The sequence below is a fragment of the Neofelis nebulosa genome, chromosome 7 (genome assembly GCF_028018385.1).
Source record: "Neofelis nebulosa isolate mNeoNeb1 chromosome 7, mNeoNeb1.pri, whole genome shotgun sequence".
Lineage (NCBI taxonomy): Eukaryota > Metazoa > Chordata > Mammalia > Carnivora > Felidae > Neofelis > Neofelis nebulosa.
The window spans coordinates 89,966,333-89,978,421 of record NC_080788.1 but is presented as its reverse complement, the minus strand read 5'-3'; positions in this window follow the sequence as shown (position 1 = coordinate 89,978,421).

The following is a 12,089-nucleotide window of genomic DNA, read 5'->3' as shown; positions in this document are numbered from 1 at the left end:
TAAAACATATGGCCACTCTCCCCAAAGGACTTGCCCTTGTTCATTCCTGTACCTTGTACATCCAAATAAACATTTATGGAATATTAGCCTTTACCATCCAGTGAAAATCTTCGTATTTATGAAGCTGCAAGATGCATTTTGGAACCAGCCCAGTTATCCACCCAATCATGATTAATAGAAATTTATGGTGTAGACAGAAATACTTGACACAGTAGGGATTCCCAAGCCATATCATTTCCAAAACTCTGAATATGGATTTTGAAGAGAGGCAGTCCAGTGCAAGGTCTTGTATTTGTCATAATGGAAATGATATTAACCCACTATAATTCATTTTTCTTTCTTTTAGTAACAGATGCAACCAAGTTTTATTCATTTACCTGTGAATATTAATAATATAGCTCCTTATTATGTACAATTGAGATTTATGAGGGGTGCCTGGGTGGCTCAGTTGGTTAAGTATCCAACTTTAGCTCAGGTCATGATCTCATGGTTTGTGGGTTTGATCCCCGCTTGGGGCTCTGTGCTGACAGCTAGGAGCCTGGAGCTTCCTTCGGATTCTGTGTCTCCCTCTCTCTCTCTGCCCCTTCTCTGCTTGCGCTCTGTCTCTCTCTCTCTCAAAAATAAACATTAAAAAAAAAAAGATTTATGATATAGACTTACTCCTCCTGCAAACTTGAGTGTGGTGTGGCTGCTTGCGTGTAAGCAAAAGTACTGAATAGGCCCCTTTTAAAACTTGTGATATGTTTCTGAAAGAAATGGTACGATGTTGGCTAAATGGGACTGTGGTAATAATTACAATAGAGTGATTAATAGGACATTACAAGTGCTGTTACAGCATTTTGTTGTACAAAAGAATGGTTGAATGGATATTTCCAAAAATTAAAAATAGAAAACCAAAATGAATATTGCAAAACTGCTGTATCTACATAGCAAATGAAAACTCTTAACAAATTGATATTTGCCAGGAAAATCTGACCTAAAATAATTTTATTAAATACTCCTTAGCAATTAATAATGTGTTCTTTTTTTAGCAATTAATATGCTCTTCTTATAACTAGTAATACAAAAATTTAATAACCAGAATTTATAGTTGAAATTAGCAGATATCACCAGCATAGCTGTATAAGTAGGTCATTATGTCATTAATAATGGACATTCCGACAGCCTAAATTTCTGTGTTAATGGTGGAATTATATATAAGTACAGAATTATAGTTAGAATACTTCATTTTTCAAAGTTTTTGCATGCCATCATAACTATTTATTGCATCAATGAAAATGCAGTTTTTAATATGTCAAAAATAGGTATAATAAAACTGGTAATATAGTTGAGAACAACATAGACCACAATGTACCGAGTCACTACAGTGTGCCAAACCTGTATTGCATTTAGTACAATGCATACTCATTACAATAAGATTAGGTATGTATTATTACTACCATTTTAAACATGAAATATAAACATGATTTAGTAAGTATTTAAAATTCTGGTTTAGCTTCTCAATATACTCTTAACCACTAGACTCTGATTTCATTTTTAGCTATATGTTTAGATCATGTCTTCCTGCTAGCATCTGATTCTTTCTCCTTTCCTCACCACACTCAGTCATGACATCAGGCACAGTGTTCAGGATCTCATGATCTGGATGAAATCTAGATCTGGTGTCTCTTGATTTAAAGACCCATCAACTAAAAAGTCAAATTACCTGTCAGGTAATGGTAGAAAGGAGACATGATGACTGCAACAATTTCTCCCACATAAAAGGGGAATGATGAGAGGTATTTAGCAGTCACTGGTCCACAGACATTCTGAAATCCCATTTGGCATTACCTGGAGTAGAAAATATTCCTTGACCTAAGTTCTGGGAGTAGGTCCAAAGACCACTATTTTCTACTATGCCTTCTGGGAGTTCATTTCTTTTTTATCATCCTCCTTGGCCAATTGTAATGAAAGGATGGGAAAATATGTCCTTTTTTGGCAACCTGTTAACTACCTGTAGAAATTAGATGACCAAGAAGTATTTAACACCTAAAACTCTCAATCTCTTCTAGGCTAGGGTGATGGTGCTTTTTGCTAACATAACTGTATTTTACAAGTTTATGGGTTTTCTAAACACTTTTCAGGTCCACTGCTAAACTCTAGGTGCATAATTCCTCCCACAAGCCTCTCTCTCTCGACTCAATTCTGTGTATTTTGGATGTATCACATTTCAGTAAAAATACTACTTTATTCATTCTAGCTTCACTTTTCTCCTGCTGAATGGCAAGTTAGTTATTTTAGAGACATGACCTACTGGGCATGTTAATTATTTTAGAAGTTTAAACAAAATGTTTGATGAAAAAACCTTCCACTGGATTTTTATCCTGAGGTGATTTTTAATGGTAACCTCTGAATTAGGCCTTTTTCTTGAGGCTATATCTTAACGGCTACATTTTTAATTTGGTGAAAAATAATTTCATTTAACAATCTTGTAATTCTGTACTCTCTCCATTACTTCTAAATATTGCTTGAAAACTGGCTGTTTCTTTCACCATTTTATTTTAGTACCTCAATATGTTTATCAGTTACATTATCTTTCTTTCAGTTGTAAGCAATAATTTTAGTAAGTGTTTCCATACTATAGACCATAGGTCACAGTTTTTCTAGTGTCCTTACTTAAGTAGTTCCCTTACTATTTTTCTACCCATTCACAGAAGCTTCCTTGCAGTCTACAGCCCTGATCAAAATTATACATTAGGTTGTTGTTGCAACAGCACCTCATTTCCTGGTACCAGCTTCCATAATGGTTAGCTATTGCCATAGGAAAGCTGTGGCCTAGATCACCCCAAAACTCAGTGGCTTAAAATAAAAAGCATTTATTCTTATTCATATGTCTGCAAGTCATCTGGGGTTGTGTTTGCTGATACTAACTCAGCTTGGTTCCCAGCTGCATGCTGGGTTTAGTCTGTTCTACAAATATCGCATTCTGCTGAGACCAGTGAGTTTCCCGAGACCATTTGTTCTCATGGTGGCCAGAGCGTAAAATAACAAGTCCAACTACGCAAGCACATTTCAATCTTCTGCTTAAGTCATGTGTGCTAACATCCCATTACCAAAACAAATTACACAGACAAGCTCAAAAATCAAGAGGCGGAGAAGTACATCTTGAATTAGGATTTGCAAAGTCATGTGACAAAGATGCAGACACAAAGAGAGATGAATTGTGGCCCAAAATTTGGTCTGCCACAGCAGGTCTGCACCTTTCTGACTCTGGCCATGATATTTCTAATAAAGCAGAGTAAGGCTTGCATTGTTTACTTGGTCAGCAATTTTATAATATTTACTCATGGTGACACTTAATGGTAGAGTCTTGATTCTTTTGACATACTTGGGTTGTTGCTAAATCGGTCTAGGAAAATGTATTTCAAGAAGTCACAACATAGGCTTTCAGACCATTCCACTCCATTCTAAAAATAACTGGGAAAATTAAATGTGTGATTTACATGTGGCCTAGAGTGAATAAAAACTGAGTTATCTTCCTTGGAAAATCTAAGAATCCCTTCTAGATATGCAGACACTTTGAAGGAGCATCAAGTTCCCCAAAGGACTGTACTGTATGCCAAATTGGTGACCTGATCCACCCATGTTATGAATACAAATTATTCACAGACTAGTTAAATGCATCCTTCAGTCATGCAGAAACTGAATTTAGAGGCTTTGGCCCATTTCAAATAAGAAATGTCTTGAATTTTTGTTTTTAATTTCCAAATTCCCTTAGGGGAAAAAAAATTCCCAATAAAACCTCAAACAGTAATCAAGGTTCTCAGGCAGTAGTATGAACTAAAGAGCTGTGGGGGGAAAAAATCATTGCCTTGTGTCTCTCACAGTACTACCCTCTGCCACCTTTGGGCCTTAGGTAATAAGGAGAGGCCTGAGAAAATAGTTTACGTGTTACTAGGGTACATTGAGACAGGCATCATGGATTGATCCCCTTTTCTGTTCAGACTGCTTGTTGGAACATGGGCAAATCTCATAAAACACTAAATTTTGATTTTCTCATTTTAGGATGGTTATCATAATAGTACCTGATACATAGGGTGGTTGAGAAGATTAAATGACATTATACATACAATAGCATTAACCCAGTACCTGGTAAAAAGCAAATACTATGTGTCTATGTATGTACACACACACACACACACACACACACACACAATACCACTTTTCTTTCTCTTTTTCAATATTTTCTTTTCTTTTTCTTCTGCTCACTACAGTCTTCATCCTCTCTTCTGTATTTCCCCCACCCTCTGGATGCTTTCATAAACATTAGATAAAATAATTACGTGATGACTGCACAAAATTGGACCCTAGAGGAAATACAATAAAACAAAACCCATCTGAGCTTAGACACAAATACCTAAAAATTTAAATACAAGGCTGGTCAAGCCACGTCTTACTATCTGTACAATAGTCTGTTTATTGTATGTCTATAAACAGCATTAGAGTCAAACGTTAACAGTTAACGTTGTAGAACATCTTGGTGTTAATTGCTCAGCACTGAATGGATAATCATCTATACATTCATCTATTTAAAACACAGATTGCAAAACAATATATAACTTGAAATAATCTCTTGTCTTTGATTTATTGCCCACCGTTACTCCAATTGCTTTATCATTTAAGCAGCTGGAGACAAATCTTAGAAAAAAATACTGTATTAGATTATGTATCCAATCCCAGAAGTACAAACAATATCCAGTCTATTTCAAATTTTTTTAATGTTTGTTTATTTATGAGAGAGAGAGAGACAGACAGAGAGAGGGCGCACGCATGCATGAGCAGGGGAGGGGCAGAGAGAGAGAGAGAGGGAGACACAGAATCCAAAGCAGGCAAATGTGGGGCTCAAACTCACAAACTGAGATCATGACCTGAGCCGAAGTCAGTCGCTTAACCGACTGAGCCATCCAGGCATCCCCTCAAGTCTTTTTCTTAAAGCTAAAGTATGAGTGAAATAAACAGATATATTTTTTGACATTCACTTCCATAAAATGTAGATTTGAGGGTCCTTTGAGGAAAAGAGAATATTGTATACTGATTTCTATTCATAGTGATGCAGATTTGAAATTGTAGAGTTTACCTATAAGGAAGAGAGATAATGTTATAGTGCTTTAAACAACTCAGAACTTTATTTTCCCATATTACAAAAAGTCAGAAGGTTGACAGGTACTGACATTTATATCAACTGGTCATGGCTTTCAGAGCCCAGGACTGAGATTTTCTTGGCTCTATTTTCTTAATGTGAACTAAGATAATAAAGACAGAGCTATAGCTCCAGTTCTCACATTAGTATTTAAAGCCAGAGAAAAGAGGAGGGGCAACAGAACAACGAAAAAGGATCCTATACTAACTGATTCTTCCTCTAGTTTTTAAAAAATTTTTAAATGTTTATTTATTATCGAGAGACAAAGAGAGACAGTGTATGAGCATGGGAGGGGCACAGAGATGGGGAGACACAGAATGCAAAGCAGGCTCCAGGCTCTGAGCTGTCAGCACAGAGCCTGACGCGGGGCTTGGACTCACAAACCACGAGATCATGACCTGAGCCCACAAACCGCAAGATCATGACCTGAGCCAAACTTGGATGCTTAACTGACTGAGCCACCTAGGCTCCCCAGATCTTCCTCCCTTTTAGAGACCTTTCCTAAAAGCTCTATTTAATGACTTTTGCTTATATGTCATTTGGTAGAATTGAATCAGGGGTATTCCTGTGTACAAGGAAAATTAGGAAATGTGAGTTTTGAGTTCTTGATGTTGACAACAAGTTAGAGTTTGTTCAGTAAAGAAAAAAGTAAGGCTACTTATTATGTAGACAATAAACAATCTCCCCTGCAGTTGATACTTTGGCTCCCCAACATTCACACATAACGTTCATACATACGTCTCCCCATAAGGCATACTTCCCCCCTTCTCAAAGGTGACAGCCAGAAGTCCTATCCTTCTGGCAGCCACGTCAAAATATAAGATCTCTGGGTGATGTCTAATTCTTCCCATATCATATCTTCCCATAGATATGACTCCTTGTGGTTTAATGATGTATAAACTAAATTACAAGCTACGTGCTCATTATATTCAAATAATGATGCAGGAGAACAAGAAAAATACAATTATACTACCCCTGAGAATGAAGAATGATGGGAAATGCACAGATCCAACCGATCTCTAAAAACTGTAATATCCTACTAGGGAGAATATCAAGGATTTTCTGCCTCGTTAATGGAGAAATGTTCTGGATTAAACATCTGTCAGTCCCTTACTCTATGTACTAAATATCTGCTTTAAATATTGTACTTTTGTCTATGGTATAAGAAAGTGGTCCAGTTTCATTCTTCTGCATGTTGCTATCCAGTTTTCCCAACACCATTTGCTGAAGAGACTGTCTTTTTTTCCATCTGATATTCTTTCCTGCTTTGTAGATTAGTTGGCCATCTAACTGTGGGTCCGTTTCTGGGTTCTTTATTCTGTTCCATTGATCTATGTGTCTGTTTTTGTGCCAGTACCATGTTGTCTTAACAATTACAGTTTTGGTAATATAGCTTGAAGTCTGGAATTATGATGCCTCCAGCTTTGCTTTCCTTTTTCAACATTACTTTGGCTATTTGAAGTCTTTTCTGGTTCCGTACAAATTTTAGAATTGTTTGTTCTAGCTCTGTGAAGAATGCCAGTGTTATTTTGATAGGGATTGCATGTGTAGATTGCTCTGAGTAGTATTGACATTTTAACAATATTTGTTCTTCCAATCCATGTGCATGGAATATTTTTCGATTTCTTTGTGTCTTCTTCAATTTCTTTCATAAGTTTTCTATAGTTTAGAGTGTGCATATCTTTTACCTATTTGGTTAGGTTTATTCCTAGGTATCTTATTGTTTTTGGTATAATTATAAATGGGATCAATTCCTTGATTTCACTTTCTCCTGCTTCATTATTGGTGTATAGAAATGCAGCTGGTTTCTGTACATTGATTTCATATCCTGCAACTTAGTGAAATTCCTGGATCAATTCTAGCAGTTTTTTGGTGGAGTCTTTGGATTTTCCATGTACAGTATGTCATCTGTGAAGAGTGAAAGTTTGACTTCTTCCTTGACAATTGTTTGCCTTTTATGTTTTTTTGTTGTCTTATTGCTGAGGCTAGGACTTCCAGAATTGTGTTGAACAACAATGGTGAAAGTACACATCCCAGTCATGTTCCTGACCATAGGGGGAAAGCTCTCAGTTTTTCCCCCTTGGGGATGATATTAGTGGTGGGTCTTTCATATATGGCCTTTATGATATGGAGGTATGTCCCATCTATCCCTACTTTCTTGAGGGCTTTTATCAAGAAAGGATGTTGTATTTTGTCAAATGCTTTTTCTGCATATGTTGAGAGGATCATGTGGTTCTTATCATTTCTTTTATTAATGTGATATATCATGTTGATTGATTTGCAGATATTGAACAAGACCTGCAGCCCAGGATAAATCCCACTTGATCATAGTGAATAATTCTTTTAATGTACTGTTGAATTTGATTTGCTAGTATCTTGTTGAGAATTTTTGCATCCATGTTCATCAGGGATATTGGCCTGTAATTCCCCTTTTTAATGGGGATTTTATCTGGTTTTGGATCAAGGTAATGCTGGCCTAATAGAATGAGTTTGGAATTTTTCCTTTTGTTTCTATTTTTTTGAAACAGCTTCAAAAGAATAGGGAGTAACTCTTCTTTAAATGTTTAATAGAATTCCCTCAGATGCCATCCAGCCCTAGGGTGTTAGTTGGGAGATTTTTTATTACTGATTCAATTTCTTTACTGTTTATAGGTCAGTTCAAATTTTCTATTTCTTTCTGTTTCAGTTTCTGCAGTTTATATATGTCTAGCCAATTCAAAACAGATGAAAGACCTGTATGTAAGACAGGAAACCATCAAAATCCTAGAGGAGAAAACCGGCCGCAACCTCTTTGACCTCAGCCACGGCAACTTCTTACTAGACATATCTCTTGAGGCAAGGGAAACAAAAGCAAAAATGAACTTTTGGGACCTCATCAAGATAAAAAGCTTCTGCACCATGAAGGAAACAGTCAAGAAAACTAAAAGGCAGCCTACGGAATGGGAGAAGATATTTGCAAATTGACATATTGGATAAAAGGTTATTATCCAAAGTCCATAAAGAACTAATCAAACTCAACACTCAAAAAATAAATAATCTGGTGAAAAAATGAGCAGAAGATATGAATAGACACTTTTCCAAGGAAGACATCCAGATGGCTAATAGACACATGAAAAGGTGCTCAACCTCACTCATCATCAGGGAAATACAAATCAAAACCACAATGAGATACCACCTCATACCTGTCAGAATGGCTAATATGAACAACTCAGAAAACAAAAGATGTTGGTGAGGATGCAGAGAAAGGGGAACACTTTTGCACTGTTGGTGTAAATGCAAACTGGTGCAGTCATTCTGGAAAACAGAATGGAAAAATTAAAAATAGAACTACCTTACAACCCAGCAATTTCTCTACTAGGTATTTATCCAGAGGATACAAAAATGCTGATTTGAAGGGGCACATGCACCAATGTTTACAGCAGCACTATCAACAATAGCCAAATTATGGAAAAAGCCCAACTGTCCATCGATGAATGAATGGATAGAAAAGATGTGGTGTGTATGTATGTATGTGTGTGTGTATATATATATATACACACACACATACACATACACAATGGAGTACTACCTGACAACCAAAAAGATTGAAATCTTGCCATTTGCAACAATGTAGATGGAACTAGAGTGTATTTGCAAGCAAAATAAGTCAGGCAGAGAAAGACAAATATTATATGATTTCACTCATATGTGGAATTTAAGAAACACAACAGATGAACACAGGGGAAGGGAAGGAAAAATAAGATAAAAACAGAGAGGGAGGCAAACTCTGAGAGACTCTTAAATATAGAGAACAAACTGAGGACTGTTGGAGGGGAGTTGGGTGCGGGGATGGTATATACGGGGGATGGGCATTAAGGAGGGCATTTGTTGGGATGAGTACTGAGTGTTACATATAAGTGATGAATCACTAAGTTCTATTCCTGAAACCATTACTACACTATATGGTAACTAACTTGGATTTACATAAAAATAAAAATAAACAAAAAAAATAAATAAATATTGTACTCAAGGTAGAAAACAAAACAAGCAGACAGCAGCCCTTGGAGCCTAAAAATTTGAGCAGAGATTTTGACAATCTCATGGAGTTGGGGTGACAGAAGTCAGAGTTCATGACTCAAAAGAAGGAAGGACTTTGTGAAAAACTCCAGTGTTCCTATTGAGACCCAGAAGACCCACACCCTGGATATAAATGTTATTCCCAGAAGTAACCACAGGCCCTAACAACACTTGAAATCCACTTTCAACTGGATCAAGGTAATCTGCATACCATCTTTCCCTTGGCCAGAAGAAAATCCAACCATTTCAAAATGAAAAAGTAAACATTATTCAGGGTCTCACTAATTTCCCCATGCAATATCAGGAATTTTATAAAAAATAACCAGGCATGCCAATAAAACTTTGCATGAACTTTACATGAATCAGATATTAGTCTATCAAATCTTTATTTTGAGCTACTTTATCCTGAAAATTTATGTGAGATTTATGGAGTCCCTTGAGCCTTCTCCACTTATGTTTCATCAGTTTTACAACATCCTAACCAATATACTACTTTGGTCCCAATTTCATGTGTGCTAGCCCTTTTTGATTATGTCTATTATATCACACAACTTTCTGCATTTCCCATTCTTTTTTTCTTGTTTTAAATCTTATTCAATCATACTCTTTTCTCTTATAACATAGCCCCATGAACTAGGTAGTATTATTATTATTCCTACTTTATACATACAGAATCTGAGAATCAGAGATTAAGTAGCCAGTCATTAGTCCAATATTATAAAACTATGATTCAAACCTGGGCATTCTGATTCCAAAATCTATGAACCCAATGATTAGTCTATGCTGCCTCATACATAATAAAGTAATGGGACTCTAATTATATAAAAGAGGCAAAAGGGAAATCTTGCAAGTATTAACACTGATTACATGGGGGATTGTGTGTGTGTGTGTGTGTGTGTGTAAAATTATGAATGCTTTATGTTCACTCTCATTTGCATTTTAATACTTTCCAAAATTTGTATGTGCATTGTTTTTTTAGTTGAATATATTTATAAGACAAAAAAAACTGAGGATCAAGAGTAATACAGGAGTGCCTGGGTGGCTCAGTCTGTTGAGCTTCCAACTTCAGCTCAGGTCATGATCTCATGGTCTGTGAGTTCAAGCCCCACGTCAGGCTCTGTGCTGACAGCTCAGTGCCTGGAGCCTGCTTCAGATTCTGTGTCTCCCTCTCTCTCTTACCCTCCCCCATTAATGTCTCTCTCTGTCTCAAAAATAAATAAACATTAAAAAAAAATTTAAAAAATAGTGATACAAAATTATTCTACCCTACTAACAATAACCATAAGTAACTGTTTTCTAGTTACAATAGCTATAAATGTCAATGGCTACTTTAGGACCAAGAGAGTACTATTTTATTTCTTTCCATCAATTGCGAATGTAATATTTTAAATATCCTGCAATTTTGATTAAATATGAATTGACTTTTAAGGAGTTTATAAATGTATACTACAGATGTCTGTCCAACAATAAACAGTTCTTTTTGAGGTTTATCAGCCATTTCAAGATACCACTTCATCATAAATTGTACTAGAATTAGCAATTTTCTTACTGAACTTTAATGGCCTGAGTGAATAGTTCTAATGTACAAACAATGTATTCCTATCACACTGTTAGAATTGAATTAACTATCAGAGGTAGAATACTTCCTTTGAAATGCTTTAACAGGCTTCAACTGCAACATGTTTAGTAAATCATTTTAATATACAATGGCAATTGTATTAAACACTCAGTAAGACAAACAATGCTTAATAATTTAAACCACAGAAAAACTGAAAGTAGATTTTTAAAATTGGAATTTAAAAAAAAAAAAGGAAAATCTCTCAGCTTGTACAAAAAAGGAGAGACTGAGCATGAAGTCACACAATGGTCTGAGCAGTAGTGGGTGCCACAGAAGAAAAGTCATTGGCGATAAAAAGACTACACATAGATCACTTAAGCAGTTCCTATGTCCGCAGCTGCATTGTTTTCTGAATGGCTCCCGCCATAACTTAGTCACACTGATGAGGCACATACCTTCTCCTTTAGCCTCCAGTATGCAGAAACTCGTAAGTCATTCTGATCATGATAGAAGATCTTTTGTCCAAAGAACTCCCGATTAATACCCCTAGCATCTAGCTTTGTTTTGTTTTATTTTTTAAATAGGCTCTATACCTAACATGGGGCTTGAACTCAGGACCCCGGATCAATCAAGACTTACATGTTCCACAGACTGAGCCAGCCATGCACCCCAAAAACCACTGGATTTTAGATAGACTTTTTCATAAAGTTACAAATACTAGCCCAGGGAATCTGTACATATGTTGAAATTTGTCATTATCAAACCAACCAAAACAAACCAAAATAATAGAAATAAGTTGCTGTGTGGAGTATATAACTGGCACAAATATTATTTATTTCTTTTTAACCTAATTTTCCAGTTTTCACAGATCTAATTATAGAATCAGGGCTAAAGAGGTAAAGGTGGCCCATGGACACTGAACAAGATTCACTACTCACTACTTTGAAAGCACGCCACTTATTACATTTCTTTATGTATTTTTGTTTTATTTTTTTAATGTCTACTTATTTTTGAGGGAGAGAGAGATAGCATGAGTTGGGGAGGGGCAGAGAGAGAGAGGGAAGAGGATCCAAAGCAGGCTCTGTGCTGATAGCAGAGAGCCTGATGTGGGGCTCGAACTTGTGAACCACATGATCATGACCTGAGCCAAAGTTGGTGGCTTCACCAGCTGAGCCACCCAGGCACCCCTATATGAAGTATTTCTAGTAAATCTCCCTCCTAAAGAGAAAAACTAAGGTTACAGGCATAGAGTAAAACATACATTATTTCTTTGACTTACTGGTACATTTTATATAT